Source organism: Suncus etruscus, chromosome 2, assembly GCF_024139225.1.
Source record: "Suncus etruscus isolate mSunEtr1 chromosome 2, mSunEtr1.pri.cur, whole genome shotgun sequence".
Taxonomy (NCBI): Eukaryota; Metazoa; Chordata; class Mammalia; order Eulipotyphla; family Soricidae; genus Suncus; species Suncus etruscus.
The window spans coordinates 75,875,335-75,884,299 of NC_064849.1; the positions used below are offsets into that span (position 1 = coordinate 75,875,335).

At 36.5% G+C, this 8,965-nt stretch overlaps 1 pseudogene; it reads right to left on the bottom strand.

Moving 5' to 3' along the window:
* Window positions 1-1,329: 1,329 nt before the first annotated feature.
* Window positions 1,330-1,470, bottom strand: LOC126002500 (uncharacterized; annotated as a pseudogene).
* Window positions 1,471-8,965: the final 7,495 nt, after the last annotated feature.

Below are 8,965 nucleotides of genomic sequence, written 5' to 3' on the forward strand. Positions count from 1 at the left end.
AGGCAAAATGGTTACTTCATATAAAAATTAAGAATTTGCAGAAAACATTAGCAATTTACATTACACTAGTTATTTTTGAATACCACGGGAATGCTATTTGACCTCTGTTAGACTTTGGCATAAAAGAAAATTTATAATTAACAATTGCTAATTAAAAAAAATTTTTTTAAACTGAATATAAAGGATTTTTCTTAAACTTCTAGTTATTATGTTAAAGCTGGATGCTATTTTTTAGCCATAAATACATATTCTATAGGCTTGAACTTACACATAGCAGGAAAGCCAGGTGACTGCAAAGTCCAGAAATTCTCCAGGGAAAAGTTATCCCCGATGGCCATTGAGAAATCTGGGGTTTGCCATTCTCCACACCCTCCGCCATGTTCTTAGAAGGACAAAGCTAGCTTAATACATAATTTTTAACACATGATTTTTAGTTGTAAGATGCCAGTCTGTGAACTGACCAGACTGAACCAGGTTGAAAAAATTAATTGAAATTTAAAAAATGGATAAGGCTTTAAAAATTGTATTATTATAAAATGTAGAGATAACAAATAAACAGACAAAACAAAACAACACTAAACACAACATTTTACACTTGTGGCCACTTTCATTCATCACAACAGACACATAAACAGACAAAAGGATTGATTTAAGACTTATTTATAAAAAAATTGACAAGCGCTTTTAAATATTTAGCTAGCATGTTTGTGAGAAGAAAAAAAATTTTGTAGAAAAACTTTTTTAGTTTTGAGAAGTACTTAATGTAGATGGAGTGGAACTTTGCTGAAAATAAATTTTAAGGTTTAGATTTAACACAAAACATTTTTAAAACAATTTTAATTTGAAGTTTAAAACATTAAGTAAAATGGTTAATGAGCACTGTAGAAGGAGTCTTCACTCTGAAGTATGAAATCATTTGCTGTAAATGAATAGGTTTTCTTTAAATTGGTTTTGCAGTAGAATAGTAAGACAGCTGCAATAAAGTGTTAAAATTTTTATGATTAAACACAATAGCATGAACTATGATTATTAAAGGTATAAAAAACTGATTTTAAAAAACAAACAACTGTTTTTACTATGAAGACTTTAAGTGAATAATTTGTAAAAAATATTATATACTAAATTAACTAAATGCTTAGATTATTATAAAATATAGTTAAAGACATCTGATGCATTTACACACCTAGAACTTAAGACTAAAATTATATTTAATACTAGTTAATTTGCTTATAAAGTTTAGTTACTTTTATATATTACTTATAAAATTATATATAATATATTTTTCATCAATATTATTTTTTTACTGCGACACAAATATACAGATTTGTATAATGTGCTGATATTTTGAATGCACTTAAAATAATAGTTTTTTTTTTTTTTTTTTAATGCAGAAATAAAGAACAACCATTGCTGTAGCACAAAGTTAAAACTAAGGGTACTATAAAGCATACTTAGGTGTTTACTGTGCATTAAATTAACTATATTGTTTAAAAAGGCTAACCACATTATTTTTCACATAATTTTGTAAATACTTTAAAAATTAAAATAAAACTTTTAATAGAAATATAAGACTTAATTTTAACACTTTTGTGTTCGTTTGGATTTTAAAACACAAAGAAGTTTTTCTTTTACCAATATTTTGTTATCTGTAAAGTGACAGAATTATGACCTTGCTTTAAAATTTTCTGAGAGGCATGAAAAAAAAATTTATTGCCTTTATCTTTCTGTTGCTTTTTAATGTTTTAATAATTACTTTACACTACTTAATGCACTAAACCTAATAACACATATTTGACGAAGTGTAGGGCTGACAAGGTGAAGCAGAGTTTTTCACTGATAACTTGGGGAGGGGCTAGCACAGTTAACAGCAGGAAGGTTAGAGGCAAATTATTTACAGTCAGCAGGGTGTAATGATATAGAGAAAAAAAAAGCAATCTTTTAAGATTAATTACTAATTTATTGGAATTAGAGGGAGTGGCAACCGAAGAGGGGAGTCTGGGTTGCAAAAGCACCATGAGAATCATGGTTTTATTAATTGATTTGAGAATATGCAAGAGATGCTACTTTTCAGATTTTTTTTTTTTGAATAACAAAGATTGGGTATTTCAAGGTGAATTGGAAGGCTTAAAGTGGGAGTGTCAGGGCTTGAGCTGGCTGTTCTCCAAGGCTGGCAGGAAAGAGGCTGAAGGAGGCTGAGGATTGGTTTGAGCAAAGTAAAGGGTACATTAGGCTCAGAAGTTTTAACAGCAAAGTGTAGATATCGCAAGGTTTTATGGCTTAGCAGATGATACTTTGTAATTATCCTGCTTACTGTGCCCTTAGAATTTTTTGTAGGCACTGCAGCAGTTTCTGTTTTATGGCACTTAGCCTCACTTTTATTAGTTTGTTCCTTTGAATTCTCAAGAGGGGGGGGCTTGGCCGTGGAATTCAGTGGGCAGAGGACAGACAACTATAGATTTAGGAGGGGGGGGGAAAACGCCTGAAGGGCAGAAATCTGTGAATTAAGAGAAGCAGCCTGTTTTTGAAGGCTTAAGATTTGTTTAAGATTTTTAATTTGGCCAAGTAGTTTCATATCTATAGCTTTAAGAGGGGGAGCGGTGAGAGGAGGGAATCTGCCATGGTTAGGGACTGAGCGTTCTCCGCGGTGGAGGCTGCTGAGCAGGCGGGGGAAGACTTTCTCCATTAGGGAGAAAGACAGGAAAGGTAGCGCTGGTTTTTGAGCCAAGAGCATTATCAAGTTTGTTAGAGAGGTGAGAGACCATGGATGTAATTGTGGTGAGTTGGGAACTCAAGTCAGAAAAATGGGGGGGGGGGGGAGAAAGCAGCAACAGTTTGTTGCCGGTGTGGGGGAGCTGCTGGAATGCCGGCTCTGGGGAGCGACTTCCAGGCGCAGAGGGCAGCAAGAGCCATGTTGGCAAGCTGGGACCTGGAAAGTGTGTGCTGTACCTTTAAGGTATGAAAAGAGGCGAGGCCAGCTATAAGAGCTTAGAGATTAGGATTCCTGCCTATTTGCAGGGGCTTTGCAATGGAAAAAAAAAAAAGTTAACTTCTCAAGAGACAAAGAGTTCAGCTTTTAGATTCTAAGCAGGAGAGCGTGTAAGGGGCTTGGGGGCCATAGGAGGTTACGGCTTGAAATGGCTCTTTGAGGCTTTTCCAATTAAAGGCTTTGTATTGTTGCAATTGCTGGCTAAGGAGGGGAGGGTGGTGAAACAGGGACGGAGCTGAAGCTAGGGAAGTGAAGGGCTGTTTAGGATTTTGCACAGAGGGTGCAGCGGCCTCTTCTGTAGGGGTCTGGGTGCATAGAGCAGAAGTATGGACAGAAGTAAGGGAGGGATATAAATGAGAAGCATTAGAGAGATCTTTAAGAGCATTAGTTACTTTGGAGACAAAGGTAGAAGAATCAGTGGTGGAGGGAGGACAAGGGGAAGTATTCTCAGAGGGAGAAGGGAGATGAGAGACAGAATTAGAACGAGAGGGAGTCCTGGAACACTCACGGGAGACTTGTTGTACATGAGATTCAACGGCATGGATGATGTCTTTGGCGGTTCCGGCATTTTTAGTTACAATGATATCTCTTAACAGGCTCCAATATTGGAACATAATTTTTTCCTTCTGTGAATCATCATTATTTACAAAATAATCACTCATTTCATGTCCTACTTTGTCCCAAGTGGACGCAACAATTTCTGGACAGGTAATAATAAACCAATGACATACATTATGAATAAACATAAGAAAATTACAAATATTCTTTTTTGGTAACCTCTACATGTCTGGCTTTCAACTCAGACTGAATATCAATAATGAATTTAAGTTCAGTACTCAATGAAAACACCCATGGAAGTGAAGCCAACGGGCGAAGCCCCAAGAGCCAATCAGGGGCGGTGATCAGAACGACTGAAAAAACTGCAGTTTAAATATTTGATTAAGGCTAACTCGTTTCAACGCCTACCCGGATGGGGTATATCCTGCGATTTACGAAACAGCTCCGGACTCGCCGACCCGTAGTCGTTCGGAGTGTGGCGGTGGTCTTCGAGCCCAGCGTTGGGCGCCAAAATGCGGGGTCCTGAAGCCCCCCCAGGGGGGACCCGGCCAGCAGGAATTAGCTGGAAAGGCTTCTCAGACAACCGCACTCCTATTTTGCTGAGTAGAAGAGCAACCACACCTGTAAAAAATCTGAAAGAGGTTAATAATAAAGACCCAAGGCAGCGTCTCACTGTTCAAGGGTACCTTTATTGGCTACAGTTCCTTCTTATATAGTGAAGGAGAAGGGGGCAGTACAAAGGTGATGTCAGTCATACTTTTGGCGCGAAGGCCCATACAAGGCAAGGATATATTTCAGGTTTCAAGGAACAAAGAAACTTAGGCATTCTCTAAATAAGGAAGTGGGCAGTGGGTCTAGGTGACCTTCAAGTTATGCTGAACATGCTGTTTCTATGGAAACCTCTAGTGTCCTTCAAGCTGCATTTTTAATTGCTTGATTATCAGGTGGTGCAAGATGTGCCTGCCTCAGTGATCTTGAACAGACAATGTAGCATACACTTATTGATAATAGCCTAGTTCACTCCGAAATGTGGTCTTAAGGAGTGAGGCCTAGTTTCTGATAACGGTACCGGACAGTGTTGCTCTCCTCCGGGCTAGAGTTAATTATATCTACAGTTGCACATTCCTTTCTCTATAGCTCAAAAACTTACAGCAAGACTGCAAAATAGCTTTAAGGTGAAAAGCTGGAATATGGCAGAAAGAACAGCAAAATGGCCTCAAACAAGTCAGTCCCCAACAGATAAAGACAGACAGAATAAGGTATACAATCTTCAATAAATATAAATTTGGCATGGTAAACACCCGTAGCAGTGCCTAGTGATTATTTTGGCTATATTCAGCCCAACTGTATTGACAGAGACTTTCTGCTTTGTATTGGAACAACACAAGCAGGTGGTCAAGTCAAACTCCTGGAGTAGCTCAGGCATCATCCCCAGTGGTAATCAGTAGACCATATGTAAAGCTGGGGAATTTATAGTGCTCAAACCCAGTGTTAAATTATTACTTAGGGAGCTAGTATGATGCATTGCATGTGACAACCATGGATATAATGCCCCAAATTGCCAGTAGTGAACCTTGAGAGGAGAGCCAGGAATAAGCCCTAATATCCCTGATGTGTTCTGAAAAATAAGCAAAGGAACAAAAATGAACTATTTTTGATAAGCATTTAGGCTTAGTGGTGCTGGGAATCACCAGACAGGGGTGTTTGAAGAACTTATGATGCTGATGATAAAATTTGAGGTCTCTCAGGTACAAAGTCTAACTGATCCTATATATGTCTCTTTCTTGACACAAGTAGTAGGTGTTTGTTGGGTTTCATATCCTCCTTTGCCTCCTTTATTTCTAATTAAACAAATCTTATTGGAAGAGAAGTGATTTAAGAAGTAGGAAAAAAGAGAAAGAGAGGACTATATCTATAGATATAGATATAGATATATACTTTTTATTTTGTTTAGTTGTTTTTTTTTTTTTGGGGGGGGATACATTGTACAGTGCTCAGGCTTACTCCTGGCTCTGTGTTTCAGAATCCTTGGCAGGCTCGGAGAGCCAACGGGGATGTGTATGTGTGTGTATGTGTGTGTGTGTGTGTGTGTGTGTGTGTGTGTTGTGTTGTGTGTGTACAGGGACTCAAACTATGTAAGCTGCATGTAAGGCAAGCATGCTAAAGGCTACACACACTATCGTTACAGCCATGGAAGAAATATATGTTCATGAGAACACACAGGTTTCTCTAAAGTAGAAAAAAAAGCAGAAAGCAATAGACTAAGTGGAAGAGAAAGTACAAGATTAGGAGAAAATTCAAGTTTCTCTAGAGTGGAAAATTAGCCCATTCTTATTTACTATCTAATGTTTATGTTTGTTTCTGTATAGCAAGCTCTTTATAGAGTAATAGTAATATATTTGTATTGTTACTTCTATGAAGCATTCATAATAATCACAGCTCACTTATAATAATTACTTACATTTTTTCTATATACTAGTAATAAGCATCCGAGTATTCTTAAAATGAGTGAAACCATTCATAACATTCTAACTCACTATCTGAAAGATAGTATTTAGATTGCATTTTTATATTGGAGTTGCACTTGTTTTGTGATTTTTATCTAGAAGAACGATGATATACTTTGTATTTTGTAGACACTTGAAGTCTGCATATAATAAAATAAGTTTCCTTGTTGCCATAAATCTAGACTAGTTCACTCAGAACATACAATATTTTAAATTTAAATTAGCATTAATCATTTGTAATGAAACAAATGTGATACACATCAAAATGCACAAACTATAACAAGGGAGCATCTTAAGCCTCAACCCAAGTGGACCTCAAACACCAGAATTTGTGAAATTTGCATCTGTTTTTAACACTTCTTTTATTTTTCTCTTTATTTCTCAACCAGGAAGCTAAACTATCAAACTCCTGAGAATAGTCCATCCCAGAAAGGAGCTGTCAGGGAGTCAGGGAATCGTGCTGTTAGCTACGCCTCTGGAAATGTCTTATTAGTGTTGAAAGCTTCTCTGGCTTGACTAGCTAATGATATACTCTCCTATTCTTTTGAATTTATGAAATAAACTGTTGTAGGAGACTTCATATTTATCTCCAACTAGGTATATACTATTTAAATCACACTTTTATAGTGGCAAAAACAAAATCATGCAAGATTTGTGAAATGGTAATATTTCAGTTTTAATGATTGCACAAGTGGCCTATTCCTTACTAAATTTGTACCTCTTTCCTCCAAACATGTTGACATTTCAGCCAATATTATTTGTCAGTCTAAAAAATATTTCTGCTTCACACAAAAGTACAATTAGATGGCATATATTTATCACTGTCTTTATTTGATATTGACTCTCTTGGGTTTTATTCTGTTTTCTAAAAGTAGTGTTCGGAAAATCTTTGATCACTTAGTTGCTAAATAAAGATCTATATTTGGCAACATTTTATATAGAACTTCATTTGAAAGTATCAATACTGTTTCTTCACTCATTCATCTAATCATTTTTATTAATTTCTATGTGAAAATTACAGACCAAGCTCTACTACCATTACAAAATACACATACAAGATAACACAAATTAAACCAGCAATTATTTTGCAAATCATGACACTAATAATCAAACAAACTGTAGTGTGTTAACAGAAAAATCATGTTAGAGATACAACCATACTGCAGCATGAAACTTCAAAAATGAATTAAAATGAATGATGCATTGAAATCAAGAAAAAAAGAAAAACAATGGTATTATTCATCTTTGGCTAAAGTTAACCATCTATCAATATTTAAATTAGCATAAATTCTAATTTTTCAAATCACAGGGTTTTATTGTGTTTTTGAAGAGTGTACAAAATAGAAAAGTCTCCCTGCTAGAGAATTTAATCAATTTTCTAATAACTGTTGTTCTGAGCTGGCATTGTTATTGTTTGTTTGGAACCACAGCCAGGTGTGCTTAGGTTTCATTCTGGACTCTCTGGGCTCAGGGATCACTCCGGATCATATCTGAGAGAACCGTATCATGAGAAAACCAAACACAGTTTGGCTCCTTTCTCTCCTTCACTGCTGATGGGAATGCTGTCTCGTCCAGCCTTTATGGAAATCAATATAGAGAATCCTCAAAAACCTTAAGCTCTGATATGATCCAGCTATACCACTCCTTGGAATATACCCTAGGAAAACAAAAACACAGTACAAAAAAATGCCTTCCTCACACCTATCTTTATTGCAGAGTTATTTACAATAGCAGACGCTGGAGACAACCAAGATGCTCTTTAACAGATGAATGGCTAAAGCAATGTTGGTACATATACATAATGGAATATTATGCAGCCATCAGGAGAGATGAAGTCATAAAATTTTCCTATACATGGATGTACATGAAATCTATTATATTGAGTGAAATAAGTCAGAGGGAGAGAGACAGAATAGTCTCACTCATCTATGGGTTTTAAGAAAAACAAAAGACTTTTTTTTAATAATGACAGAGACAACAGAGATGAGGGCTGGAAGGACTGGCTCTCAATGTGAAGCTCACCACAAAAGTGGTGAGTTTAGTTAGAAAGATAATTACACTAATTATCATGACAATACTAATGAGTGAAAGAAATAGAATACCTGTTTTGAATACAGGCAGGATAGGGTGGGGAAGGAGAAAAATGGAAAATGGAGGGCATTGGTGGTGGGAAGGTTGCACTGGTGAAGGAGGGGGTATTCTTTTTATGTCTGAAACCCAACTACAATCATGTATGTAATTATGGTGCTTAAATAAAGAAAAAAGCTTTAAATTTTAAAAATCAGAATAAGAGTCCGGAAAGATAGCACAGAGACAGGATGTTTGATTTGCATGCAGCCAACCTTAAATGGCTGCTAGTTCAAATCCCTGCCTCCCATAATGGTCCTCTGAGCCAGCCAGGAGCAATTTCTGAACGCAGAGCTAGAATTAAGCCCTGAGCGCCACCTGGTGTGACCAAATAATTCTAAAATAATGATAATAATAAATTAAAACACAAAAACAAAACACAAAGTTGCTACTTAAGCACAAACACACACACACACACACACACACTTTGGAGACATAAAAGATAACACTACAATCACTCCAGTCTCATATCACTGGTTAACTAAGGTCTTATCCCAACAAATTCCTTAATTCCTTTTTTTTTTTTTTTTGTTATTTTTTGTTTTTGGGCCACACTTGGTGGTACTCAGGGGTTACTACTGGCTATGTGATAAGAAATTGTTCCTGGCCTGGGGGACCATATAAGACTCCAGGGATGGTACCCAGGTCTGTCCTGGGAAGCCGCGTGCAAGGCAAACTCCCTACTGTTGTGGTATCACTCTGGCTCCAACCCCAGTATATTCTATATACACAAACAGAGAAATCTTTTCTTGACAATCATATGAACTGATTTGATAAACTATTTCAC